The sequence below is a fragment of the Andrographis paniculata genome, unplaced genomic scaffold (genome assembly GCF_009805555.1).
Source record: "Andrographis paniculata isolate CXL003 unplaced genomic scaffold, ASM980555v1 Contig59END, whole genome shotgun sequence".
Lineage (NCBI taxonomy): Eukaryota > Viridiplantae > Streptophyta > Magnoliopsida > Lamiales > Acanthaceae > Andrographis > Andrographis paniculata.
In genome coordinates this window covers 4,462,589-4,477,736 of record NW_026137594.1, presented here as the reverse complement: position 1 = coordinate 4,477,736, position 15,148 = coordinate 4,462,589, and positions in this window count along the sequence as shown.

Here is a 15,148-nt window from a genome sequence, read left to right as displayed (position 1 = left end):
CCAATCTGCATAAGTGAAGGCAAACAAAGTGGGAGAGCTAGCATAAGGAAATTCCAGTTTATGATGCATAAAGCCGTGAAGATATCGAAGTATTCTTAGGGCAGTCTTCCAATGCTCATTAGTGGGAGCAGACATAAATTGAGTCAGCTGTTGAACAACATAGCAAATACTAGGGCATGTCATGGTGAGACGGCCAACTAACCGACGATAATTCTCAGGATTCGGAAAAGAATCACCTCTATTTTTCTGCAATTTAGAACCAGACAACTGGGGTGGCAGAAGAGTTGCAATCTTAAAGGCCTGCTCCATTGAGAATATCTTCCAAGTAACGGTGTTGGGACAAAATGATTCCTCCGTGAGTATGAGTAATTTGCATACCAAGAAAACAGTCAGCAGGGCCAAGATTCTTTATAGCAAACATCTGATGCAAAAAATCCTTGACAGCTACAATGGCTTGATGATCATTCCCTGTAACAAGAATGTCGTCTACATAGACAACTAAAGCTGTAAATGAGTTCTTAGAAGAGCAGATGAACAGACAATTGTCATAGCAGGATTGAACATAACCGAAGAGAAGAAGTTTGGACTTGAATTCCTTGTACCATTGTCGTGGTGCTTGCTTCAAGCCATAAAGAGATTTATTGAGCTTACAGACGTGTCCATGTGGAATATTGCTTCCTTGTGGTGGTATCATATAAATGGTTTTATCAAGATATCCATATAAGAATGAGTTACTAATATCCATTTGATGGATAGTCTATCGATATAAGAAAAATATGGCCAGAAGCACCTTTACTGTAACTGGTTTGGCCATCGGGGAAAAATATTCATTGTAGTCTTTACCTGGTATATTTGTAGGTACCCTTGAGCAGCCAATCGAGCCTTGCATCATTGAAATCTCCCATCAATATGACATTTTACTCGAAAAAACCATCTACATGAGATAGCACCTTGTTCGAAATTAAATTCACACTTATTTGGCAATAAGTGTGAGGAGAGGCTGTTTTGGATATTCCCGAGCCGCGAAGAAGTCAAAAAGGGAGTTTAAATGCAGTCATATATCTTTAATTCTTAGGTAATATTACTGCATTTCATATTTTGCTGTTGAAAATATATTTTGAATTACTTGCAGCGCCTTCTCAAACTACAAATTGTTCGAGGGCGAACAACAATTCAAGTGTGAGGAGGGAAGTCATCGGCGCCACCAAAAATTTTGAACAAAAATCTGTCGCTGAAGCCTCGTTGTAAATCCTCTAAGATCAAGTACCAACCGAGTCGAGAATCGGCTTAAGCGAGCAAATGCGATCACGTTCATTCCTCCGAGCCGCCCCGCAGTTATACATATAACTTTCGCTATTACGCCATCGTCATCCCGCTCATTTCATCCATGGAAATCTAGCCATTAAGGAACGCAAAAGTCAGACACAAACGCCTCGCTTCATCTTTTTCGAGATACGTATATTTTATTGCTTTTTAGTTAGATTTAATTTCTGCAATTTATCTTTTCAGTTTCTTTGATTGCATTAACTCATTGCACTTTTTCTAATTATATATAGGATATTCGCATATTCCCTGAGTTCGACCCAGACACTCACCGGTTAAAGAGATTTTTTTATTTTTGATGAAGTTTTTGGAGTTACTACATGAACACGCACGACACTATTTTCATTTTATACATATATCCCTTTTTTTTGTATCTTAAAAGATATTTTAAAAACTCTCCAAAAATATTCGATCAAATTTTGGCGCCGTTGCCGGGGAATAAGCCTAGTATCTTTTTTTTTAATTGGAAAATATTGAGTTTAATGCTAATTTAATTTTAATATTGAATTTTATTTTATTTTGAACATTTAATCCATCGGCAGTATGCTTTGTAGGTTTTGAGAGTGCGATATCCTTCAAGGATCAAACCTACACGGCAATACATCTTTAGGAGAAAATCAGAAAAATTTTCAAAAAAAAAAAAAAAAAAAAAAAAAAGCTGTGCAGCCGGCCTCTGCAGTTGTATTCTATATATAGTAATAATTATTTAATAATAAAAATAATAATAATATTTACTGTATATATAATAAATAAATCATAATAAAAAATAATATTACTATAATGATAAATCAACAATAATAAAATAATAGTAATAATAAGAATAAGAATAAGAATAATTAAAATAAATAAAAAATTATGTTTAGGAGCCGTCGCTCCTTTTTTCTCCCCTTTATATATATAATAAAAATATTTTTGATACAAAATAATAATAATTTTATTTTGTTGTTCATTCAGGATTCTCAAGATGATCTATTCGTTCGTTCAGATTGAATTTAAAGTTGAAGCAGACATCTATCCTTGTGAACCAGCGGTGACTGCAAGCGAAGCGGCATTAATGTCTCTGTGTGCAAGCGAAGCGGCGAAAACAAACGGGGGAGATGTGAGCGGGTCCGCAAGCGAAGCCAATTTCAGGCAAGTGCAGCGACGCAGACCAGCCCCTCCTGCAAGCGAAGCGATGAATTTATTCTTCTTTATTTTGGGCAAAAGTTCATTTTGTTCGACGGCGCCTACTAAGAAAATTCCTAAATCATAGTCTTGGGCCAGAGAGATTTCAGATTTCGAATCAATAGTCGGTAATTCCAGGTAAGAAGATTTTTATTTGTATATTCTTTCTTCCCCAAATTATTTCTCTCCCTTTTTCATCGTTCTCCCTTTTCCATCGTTCACCCAGTACTTTCTTCCCTAAAATTTTCGCCATTTCAGTAAGCCCTAGCTACTTACTTACGCCTTCAATCTCTTCCTTCCTTCCGTCATCTTCATCATCTAATTCTGAGAAAAATCTGAATTTCACACCCGATTTTCTTTCAATTTCGTCAAGCCCTAATTCTTTTACCGCAAATCCCCCCAATTTCTTTACCATAACCTCTTTTCTCCCACCGACGACGATGAAGCCTACCACACCACTTGCTCCAATTCTAGCTGCCTACGAATCCACCGGTAAACATCGGAAGAAAGGTTGTATTATTCAATTTCACCTTCTCTTGCCTATTTTCATCGAATTTCTTAATTTCGAACATAATACTAATAATCTGAAATTTTGCAGGGGCTGTTATGGGATGGATTGTACCTCTTGTAATTATGTTAATTATGCTTCCTTCTGATATTTAATTTAGGATTTAGTTGTGATTGGAATTAAATTATGTTGGAATTTGGATTTGGGTTAGATTGGAATTAGTTGTCGAGTTTGTATACATAATTGGTATTTGATTGGTGAATTGCAGACTGTGTTTAGGAGATTTGAGTAAGATGAGTTGTGAGTTTATTTCTTATGATGATTTTAGGATTAATCGATAATTTAGACAAGACACAAACAACCTCCAAGGGCTGATTGCAGGCTGTGTTGGATTGATTTGATTTGATGATTGATAATTGAGGGCATTCGATAAAAATCTGCATACAACAGCTGCTGCTGGTGGTTGCAAAATCTGAAACTTTCAGATTTATTCCATGGTGATTCGACACTCATTTTGAAATAAGTGGGAGGAGGGGAATGTTTTGAAAGTCTCCGAGCCACAAAGAAGTCGAAAAAGGGGTTCTATAGCATCATATTTTAATTGATTACATCTATATGAACCGTGCTATTTTTGAATTGTTATTTGGTGATTGCAGTCCCTACCGAGTTTACTCAAGGTTGTTCGAGAGCGAACAACAATTCAAGTGTGAGGAGGGAAGTCATCGGCGCCACAAAAAATTTTGAACAAAAATCAGGCTGCACAAGACATGAATCAGGGAAGTTCTTGATTCCCTTATCGATTATTTATGCCGGCTTATTTATTGATTGCTAACTTGTTAGATAGTAGAATATGTGTTACTTAGATAAATTAGTAGTTGTAATATAGTTGTATTAAGTTACTTTTCAGATTAGTTTGGGAGTAGTGGTAACATATTTTAACTTTCTTCTAATTAGCTGTCCTAGTCGGGTTTATTCATTAATTGCAGATGAGATAAATGTTTAGTTGCTGATTACTTGATATGAGTAGTTTTAGTTTAGACCAGCTTTTGATGTAGATTTAGAAGATGATGTATGCTTGGATTAGGCTAGTGTAGTGTATCTCTAGTTGATCGAAATCTTGGTAGCATAATGTGGAGTTAAATGTCATAGGATTTACTGCTACTACTAGTTTTCAGGTTAGTGGTCCTAGTTGAATAAGTTTTGGGCTGCTATCATTTTTTTTGAAATTGCTAGTTTAAATTGATTTATTGGTTAATTTAGCTAGTCTTTGTTATTAGTTTAGTCTAGATAAACAACGGCTTATTTAATTAGATTAGATGAGTATAGTCTTAATTTGTAGCAAGTTTTAGTAAATCATCTTCATATTAAATTTCTGCAGTATATCTGCTTTGCGCTTTTGCTTGCCACCATTTTTTTTAGTTTAGAAGATCGCTTAGTATTAGCATAGGACTAGTGTTAAGTCAATAGTTAGTTTAGTTTAGTTAGATTATGTGCTGTGAATTGTTGTAATATAATCTGATCCCTTAATTTGCTGCTTCCTTCTTTCTTAATCTAATTTTTGTTAGAACCATTAGTTTAATCTACTGTGGTGAAGATGTTGGCTTATTTATTTATTTATTTTAACCAGACATTTGTTTGATTGATTAGCTTAGGATAAGTGTTATATTGTGTGCTAATTAATTTATGTGGGATTAATTTATTTTGGCTTAAATTATTCATATTGATTTTTAATTTATGTTGTTTAACTTATGTCGATTAATTTATTTTGTTAAATTTATTTTTGTGTAATTTATTGTTGTCTAATTTATTTTGAAATAAATTATTTTATATTATTATATTTATAATATTTATATTTCTTTAAAATAAAATTAGCCGTGAAATATGTTATTTTTCCGAGTCAATTGATTTCCGTTGTGCTTAATTTGAGTTTGAAATTGAATCTATTCAATAATTGAAATTCTTTTGAGTATGAGTATAAATCGGGATTTTGATAAAGTTGGTTGATATCCCCTTCGTTTCATTAATTTCATACTTAGTCTAATTTTTAGAACTTTCGTCTATTTAGCTGCGCTTGTTAGCGGAGAGGATGAATTAAGTTTCCTTAAAAATGAGATTGACGAACGAATAGTGTGAGGAGGATGCCGATTATCTTTATATGCGACTTGACTTGGCAAAAAAAAAAAAAAATCGACGCAAAAAAAATGTCGAAATTAATTTATTATCGGTAGCAATGTCTACCGGGCCGCCTTGTTTCTTAATTTATGATTGATTATGGCGGTTTATTTAAAGCTTTGAGTCGTCGCATCATTTTTAGAAGCTACTCCGAACACTTAAGTTTGAAAATATTTCGGGAGACATAATTTCGAATCTTTGCAGATGAGCAATATCGCGTAAATGGCTTAAGGATCTGAACTTTAGCTAAGATTCGTTCACACACCACCGTTGATATTGCCGACAATATTGAGTCCTTATTTAAAAAATACTTAGTTTAATTTCATTAATTGAATTTATTCGAGGACGAATAAAGGTTAAGTGTGAGGAGTTTGATAACTCTTGATTTTGCCATATTTTATAGCTTATATTTATCTATTTAATTATTTGTTTATGTCGAATTTTGGTATTATTTATGTTAATTTATTCTAATAATTGTATTCATTTCATATTGTTTGTATAATATTAATTTATTAGTTTTTTAAGTGCAATTTATAATTATTTTGGTGTATAAATTAATTAAATTAATTGATGTGTTTCTTGAATTATATTATTTGGCATTATTTATGTGCTATTGAAGTATTTAATTTTAACTAAATTAATTTTATTTAATAAGTGTTATTTATTTAAAGAAATATTTATAAGATGTTCATTATTTATATTGGTGAAATAATGCTTGAAAACTGATATGGGAGCCCGCTTTAAAAAGTGAAAAAATGGCTTCAGAAGCGAAAGTCGAAGTCAACCGAGCACGGAAGACAAGCGACGGCCACGCGGAAGACAAGCGACGCACGGAAGATAAGCGGCGGCTGCATAGAAGTGCGCAAGCGCGGAAGGCAAGTGAGTGCGGAAGGCGAGCGGCAGCTGTATTTATGAGCGCGGAAGGCAAGCGACGGCCACACAGAAGACAAGCGACGGCTGCACGGAAACAAGCGACGGCTGCACGGAAACTTTGGCATTGAAGTGAGCGAAGCGATGACGGTTGGCACGGAAGGCAAGCGGCGGCTGACACGGAAATGTGAGCGGAGCGGAAGGCCATGCGTGGAAGTGAGCGAAGCGGCGACTACATTAATGCTCGTTGCATTTATTGCCGCTAGTCAGCGGTGCATTTACTGCGCCGCCACAATAATTTCTGCACAGAATTCCGCTACATTTATGTCTCTTGCACCTTTAGCTCCTGCATTTACTACACTCTCCCAGCTCCCTTAATTAAATTCCTGCACTACTTTTTAGCCAATTTTTGGCTATTTTTGTGTAATTTTTATTCTAGAACATTCTAGAAAATAGGTAGTTATATTAGTAGCTATTTTTAGAGTTAGTTATTTATGGTTATTTTTAGAGGTAGTTAGTAGTTATTTTTAGAAGTAGTTATTTATTGGCGGTTGTAACCGCCAAGCTTCTAGAAGCTTTTTCCCTATAAATATCCCCTCATATAGACCATAGATAGATATAGATACACCATAGATATATATATATATACACCATATATACACAATAATATACATTCCATTTTCTCTATTTCTTTTCTTCCGTATTTTTATCTAGTTTAATAATACGAGATATTCGGTTTTGCGTCACGAGCAAACTGATTTTCTCCCTTTTTTTCTTTTAATTTCTGCATAGTATTTTAGCTAGAAAAATTCCTATCATATTTCTCCACCTCACCTTTACCCGAAAATTTCATGTTCGATTTGAATTGTTCAAGTGGGATTTTGACAAGGTTGCGGAAGGGCGACAGAAGAATCGACTATTTCAGCCCTGTTATGCGCCAAAAGCGGTTTTCGGGTAGTTCAACGTAGCTAAGTACGCGGGAGCCTTGTCGACCTGCTTAGTTGCTGTTCTGAATTCGATTTTGATTAAAGAGAGGTAATAAAAGGGGTAGAGCCACTAACGGAACGGTTGGAAGAATAATTCATGGGGCATAGGCGGGGGTCTATTGGGTCACAGAGATTCCTAGTGACAGTAGGGTTTCTTGCTTATAATGTTCTTCGCCGGGTGTCGCTGAAGCCTCATTGTAAATCCCCCAAGATCAAGTACCAACCGAGTCGAGAATCGGCTTAAGCGAGCAAATGCGATCATGTTCATTCATCCAAGCCGCCCCGTAGTTATACATATATCTTTCGCTATTACGCCATCGTCATCCCGCTCATTTCATCCATGGAAATCTAGCCATTAAGGAACGCAAAAATCAGACACAAACGCCTCGCTTCATCCTTTTCGAAATACGTATATTTTATCGCGTTTTAGTTAGATTTAATTTCCGCAATTTATCTTTTCAGTTTCTTCTATTGCATTAACTCATTGCACTTTTTCTAATTAGATATAGGATATTCGCATATTCCCCGAGTTCGACCCGTACACTCACCGGTTAAAGAGATTTTTTTATTTTTGATGAATTTTTTGGAGTTACTACATGAACACGCACAACACTATTTTCATTTTATACATATTATCCCCTTTTTTGTATCTTAAAAGATATTTTAAAAACTCTCCAAAAATATTCGATCAAATTTTGATACATTGCCGTGTTGGTTTTATCCTTGAAGGATATCGCACTCTCGAAACCTACAAAGCATACCGCCGATGGATTAAATGTTCAAAATAAAATAAAATTCAATATTAAAATTAAATTAGCATTAAACTCAATATTTTTCAATTAAAAAAAAAAAAAAGATACTAGGCTTATTCCCCGGCAACGGCGCCAAAATTTGATCGAATATTTTTGGAGAGTTTTTAAAATATCTTTTAAGATACAAAAAAAAGGGATATATGTATAAAATGAAAATAGTGTCGTGCGTGTTCATGTAGTAACTCCAAAAACTTCATCAAAAATAAAAAAATCTCTTTAACCGGTGAGTGTCCGGGTCGAACTCAGGGAATATGCGAATATCCTATATCTAATTAGAAAAAGTGCAATGAGTTAATACAATCGAAGAAACTGAAAAGATAAATTGCGGAAATTAAATCTAACTAAAAAGCGATAAAATATACGTATCTCGAAAAGGATGAAGCGAGGCGTTTGTGTCTGACTTTTGCGTTCCTTAACGGCTAGATTTCCATTGATGAAATGAGCGGGATGACGATGGCGTAATAGCGAAAGATATATGTATAACTGCGGGGCGGCTCGGAGGAATGAACGATCGCATTTGCTTGGTTAAGCCGATTCTCAACTCGGTTGGTACTTGATTTTGGGGGATTTACAACGAGGCTTCAGCGACACCCGGCAAAGATCCGTGCTCGGTTGACTTTGACTTTCGCTTCTGAAGCCATTTTTTCACTTTTTAAGGCCAGTTTTGGGCTCCCATATTAGTTTTCAAGTATTATTTCACCTATATAAATAATGAACATCTTATAAATATTTCTTTAAATAAATAATACTTATTAAATAAAATTAATTTAGTTAAAATTAAATACTTAAATAGCACATAAATAATGCCAAAAAATATAATTCAAGAAACACATCAATTAATTTAATTAATTTATACACCAAAATAATTATAAATTGCACTTAAAAACTAATAAATTAATATTATACAAACAATATGAAATGAATACAATTATTAGAATAAATTAACATAAATAATACCAAAATTCGACATAAACAAATAATTAAATAGATAAATATAAGCTATAAAATATGGCAAAATCAAGAGTTATCAAACTCCTCACACTTAACCTTTATTCGTCCTCGAATAAATTCAATTAATGAAATTAAACTAAGTATTTTCTAAATAAGGACTCAATATTGTCGGCAATATCAACGGTGGTGTGTAAACGAATCTTAGCTAAAGTTCAGATCCTTAAGCCATTTACGCGATATTGCTCATCTGCAAAGATTCGAAATTATGTCTCCCGAAATATTTTCAAACTTAAGTGTTCGGAGTAGCTTCTAAAAATGATGCGACAACTCAAAGCTTTAAATAAACCGCCATAATCAATCATAAATTAAGAAACAAGGCGGCCCGGTAGACATTGCTACCGATAATAAATTATTTTCGACATTTTTTTTTTGCGTCGATTTTTTTTTTTTGCCAAGTCGAGTCGCATATAAAGATAATCGGCATCCTCCTCACACTATTCGTTCGTCAATCTCATTTTTAAGGAACTTAATTCATCCTCTCCGCTAACAAGCGCAGCTAAATAGACGAAAGTTCTAAAAATTAGACTAAGTATGAAATTAATGAGACGAAGGGGATATCAACCAACTTTATCAAAATCCCGATTTATACTCATACTCAAAAGAATTTCAATTATTGAATAGATTCAATTTCAAACTCAAATTAAGCACAACGGAAATCAATTGACTCGAGAAAATAGCATATTTCACGGCTAATTTTATTTTAAAGAAATATAAATATTATAAATATAATAATATAAAATAATTTATTTCAAAATAAATTAGACAACAATAAATTACACAAAAATAAATTTAACAAAATAAATTAATCGACATAAGTTTAACAACATAAATTAAAAATCAATATGAATAATTTATGCCAAAATAAATGATGTTTCAATGATGCCCATAATTTGAATATTATAAGAAAGAAACCCTATTGTCACTAGGAGATTTTGTAACTCAATAGACCACCGTCTATGCCTCATTAATTATTCCAATTTCTTTCTCATTAGTGGTTTTACCCTTCTGTTACATCTTTTTAATCAAAATCGAATTTAGATCAGTAATTAAGTAGATCGAAAAGGCTCCCGGGTACTTAACTACATTGAACTACCCTGGATTTGTGATAACTCCAAATAGGAGCATATTCTTAGCTTGACAAAACTGTATATTACTCGAATTTCTGTATAAAAACCATCACAATAATTCATCAATGGCATACATTATTGATATATATCGCTTGGCATGATCCAGAATTTGTTGTTAGATTATTAACAATTTTTGCCTTTTTAAGCGGTAGTCTGGTGCCAGAAAAGCTAAGGCAGACGCCACAAGCGATAGTCACCTCCTCTTGCAAGCGTCCAGAATACATCCTGAAAATACTAAGGCATGAGAGGCAAGCGGCAGCTTTCACCGCCCGCAAGCGACAGCCTCTCCCGCTTGCAAGCGACAACCCAGACACCCACCGCTGTAGACTATCACCAGATTCCAGCTAAGTGTTCCAACTGCAGCGGTACAGCCATTCCATTTCCAGCCAGCACAAGCGAGCCTAGCTGCGCTGATGCCCTCCAGCCCTTCGGCAAGCGAGGAAGATCTGCGCCCCTACAGTTCAAGGCAATCAAAGCAAGCGCCCTGGGAGTTATGGCCAGCAACTGCCTCAACAGAATAACTACCAGCAACCGCCTAACTGCCCAGTGGTTGGAACTGCCCAACAACTTATTGCAACTGTCCCGTTTCACCTGCTATAAATAGGGCCAGATATCTTTATAAAAAAAAAGAATCGATACTTCGATTTTAAAACACTTTTAGCAAGTACTACGCAACAAGTTGTCTTCCTGTTTTTGAGAGCTCCAACCCTGTAAGGGAGTTCTCCACAGGAATGGCCAAGGGAGTAGGAGTTCTTCTCCTCCCTTGGCCAAGTCTTTCCAGCTTTCTTAGATTAGATTACTGCTTTCATTTACAACTTTATAGTGTTAGTCTTTTCATGCTTTCGTAGTAGATAATAAATGATCATTAAGTTCTTCATCCTAAATTCTTCCACCATTTTTACACACTTATATAAAGTTCGAAATTAGAGAATTCCATTTAAGTGGTTTAGAGCTAAAGAAGAATTGATTATTTGAGCCTTGTTATGCGCCAAAAACGGTCTCAAGGTAGTTCAATGTAGTTAAGTACGCGGGAGCCTTGTCGACCTACTTAACTGCTGTTCTGAATTTAATTTTGATTAAAAAGAAGTAACAGAAGGGTAAAGCCACTAATGAGGCAGATTTCGGAAAAATTAATTGGACATAGGTGGTGGTCTATTAGGTCGCAGAGATTCCTAGTGACAGTAGGGTTTTTTTCTTATAATATCTTGAATCTGGGTGTCATTGAAGTCTTGTTGTAAATCCCTTAAGGTAAAAAATTTCAATGTTATGAATTCTTTATGTTCAGTTTATATAATTACACTACTTCCTTCTCACCGCCTCCGTGAATACATATATTTCCGATAACACAACTTCATCGCTCGGTCATTGCCTCCAGGGAAATCTATCCATTTAGTCACAGTTCAGACACAACATCTGTCCTTCACTCTCGGTCGCTCATCTATATATATATATGTATGTATACATATAATGTGCCGCTCGCTCATGTCTCGTTCACTCGGTAACCGCCATTCATCCATGTCCCGTTCATCTGGTCCCCACTTCCGCTCATGTCCCGATCATCTGGTTATCGCTGGCACTTCATTCTCCGCCTTCGCTTCGCTCACTCCCGCTCACTCCATCTTTATCGCTTTATTTACCGCTTTTATAGTCTAGCTGATTGGATCCGCTTACAGAGGATCTCTTCCTGTATTTTCGTCGTTTTTTCAAGATCTTCAGCGTTGAAATTCATGACTTAAAATCCTTGTGTTCGACCTGGAAACTCATCAGTAAAAGGAGTATAAATAATTATGATGACTACTCAGGGTCTACAACCACAAAAATTACTATATCTGATCGTTTTCTATAATTTCCACTCACTGATTTTTCAAATATAAATTCCCTGTGAATTGTGTAAAAACAGCACACATTTTTAGCATCATCAATTTGTTTGTGACAAAGAAACAAGGCTTGGACAATCGATTTTTCTGTGTTCTTTCTCAGCGATTTAGAGTTCTTTACAACTAAGATTTAAATAAATGTGAAAATAGGGAAGGAATGATGATGAAGAACAAGTGATATTTCATTATTTAGTATCAAAACAGTAAAGTTCTATTTCTACAAAATTTGTAAATCAAAGCGGTAAACTAGGACTAGGGAAGCAGTGAAGTAGCGGCCAAGGGAGGAGAAAAATCTCAACTCCCCTGGCCATTCCTACTGAGAACTCCCTTACAGGGTTGGAGCTCTCGGAAGGCAGGAAGACAACTAATAATGTGTATGAAAAGTGCTTGTATACTCCTCTCGAAGTATATCTTTATAATATATATATATATGACCCTATTTATAGCTAATAGAAGTAGCAGTTGCGAGCAGTTGAGAAGTGGTTTCAACTGCTGAGCAATTAGGCAGTTGAAGGTAGTTATTCTGTTGAAGCAGTTGCTGACCATAACTCCCAGGATGCTCGCTTCGTTTGCTTTGACTTGTAGGGGCACAAATCTTCCTCGCTCACCCAGATGACTGGAGGGAATCAGCGCAGCTGAGTGAAGTCATCAATGTTGGCTGGTAGTGGAATGGCGGATCCACTACGGGTTGGACACTTAGGCATTAATTGCAGTGAGTTGTCGTCGCGTCGCTGCGATGGGTGTCTGAGTCGCTGGCATAAGCGATGAAATCTTCGATTGTTGAGCAGACACAACTGTCGCTTGCTTCTTATGCCTTAGCTTTTCTGGACTAGAATCACCGCTTAAAAGGAAAAAAAATGTTAATAATCTTAAAAAACCAATTCTGGATCATGCCAAGTGAAATAGATCAATAAAGTATTCCATAAATTAGATATTGTGATATTTTTTATACCGAAATTCAAGTAATTCATAGTTTTGCTAAACGAAGAATATGCTCATATTCGGAGTCATCAATAGTTGTAACATAAGTTCTACCATGAAGCATTATTTTAGTTTGTGTTTCATATGGGTAATGGAGAAAAATAATGATAAGTTTATGCATACATGACACATAGCTTCGCTGTCCACAAAGAGTTATTATCCAAATGCACTGAACAAACACTGAGAGGCATGTCTGAGTAATTAAGAACAAAGTTGACAAATTTTGTTGGTGTTGCAAATTGAGTCATATAGTCAAGGTTGAAGTTCATCTACCTTTGCATCTCCATTTTCATAGACTTGATTAACTCAATAAGCTCATAATCAGTGTCAAAAGGTTTACCAGAGGTTTTATTTTCTATAATGGCAACAACAACTGTATTATTTCTCTTGTTGCTGCTAATTTCTTTGTACCAATCTGGAAAGCCATTAAGTTGGAAAGGAGTCTTTTTATTGTGTCCTCTCTTTTTGAAATATTCATATATCTAATTTCACTTGTCAATTTGACATTTCCTTTTGTTAAGACGCTTTTGAGTAGAATCCTTCACATTTGCAATGACATTGTGCTCGAGTGAAACATGTATTCCACGTTGTTTCTCAAATTGCATTAATAGAGAGTTGACTTTGCTCATATTTGGTAGAGGATCCATGAGCACTATTTGTCCTATTGCTGCATCATATGAATCATTGAGACCGGTGAAAAAATTTTTGTCCATCTTGGCCAGTAGCTTTGTATGCATGAGCATATATTTCCACAAATGCATTCAATATGAGGATCGACATTCATTCATTCTTCCCATAGCTCTTGCATTTTGATTGCATACATTGCAAGGGAATCACTGCCTTGTTTGAGAGACTTGAGATCTCGTTTGAATTGAATATGAGAAAAGCATTGGATTATCCAAATTTCTCTTTCAAACTTGCCCACAGACCATTTGCAGTTTGGATGAAGACGAATAATCCTTGTAACTCTTCTAAAATGGAGTTAATAATCCATATTGTAATGAGAGCATCTACCTCAATCCAAGTATCATAATATGGAGAGATGGGCTTTGGTTTTACCAGTTTACCTGTGAGGAAACCTGTCTTTTCTTCGGCCATTAATGCATTCCAAATACAATGACTCCCGGTAAAGTAATTGTAATTGTGAGAGGTGTGGAAGATAAAGTAAGGTGAGGTTGATCGCCACTTGTTAGCCAGAGTGCCTTGGGAAGAATACGTTGAGTAGGAGCATTCTTCTGAGCAGTCAGTGCTTGAACTGCAAGCTGAGCAAGTGTCTCTGTGACTTCATTTGGTATTCTGGTTTAGGTGTTGTTAGGTGTTTTTGATAAATCATTATTCTCTATGAAGAGAGAAGCGTCACTACTTTGATACCATGATGAAAGTAATCAAAGGAACAATAAAATAGAGAAATTTATAGGAAGAGAATTATGCAGATAAAAAAAAAAATTGAATTCTATAAGAAACAAAAATAAATAGTATATTTTATAGGAGAATGATTTAAATACGGAATGGAAACTGCTTGCTAACATATTTGTTAATATTCTAACTAACTGAGCTAACATCCTAACTAATTGACAAATCACGCGAACAATCATCCATTGTCAATAATATCAATAGCTTTTGGAATCTTCTCTTTTTGGGAGGTAACAGTGTTGTGCTCATTCATAAGGGTGGAGGTGGGGGTTTAGGGTGGATATGAGGCCTCAAGGGTAGGTGTCATACGCCAATTGATTGGTGCCGCCAAGGTCGAGCTCCGGCGGGGAAAAGGTTCCGATTTTGTTGACGAGGGAGGGGTCTGGGTCTTCAGCATTATCGGCCATCATTCACTGAAGAATTGACTGGTTCTGGGTGGGTGAGTTGGCAAGCGATTCCGACAGTATTTATCCCAATCCTCCATTGCGAATTTCTCCAACGGGGCTCTGATCGGCGGCGGGGACAGGGAAGAGCTCGGACTCAGCTCCTTCTCCTCTGGCATTGGAGCTCGTTGCGGTGGCAGACTCCTGTAGCCATCCAGGCAAAAGATTTGTGTCGGCCCCCATACCTGCAGGTGCAGCGCCGCCTCCGCCTCAAATGGATGAAGACAACATAGAATATGAAGCAGGCCTGCTAGGAATTTTGTGTAGAATCTATCATGGTTCCTTTTTCGTTTGCCGCAATAATTTTTTGGTTAAAATTGAAACATGACCGTACTTGACATAAACAAGGCCGCGCTTGAATACATTATTTGAACTCATATTTGAACACGGCCGTGTTGGATTCAAATTGTATCTTTTATTACCACCACGTCAGCGTATTTCGTTAAAATTTTAATGGTGAG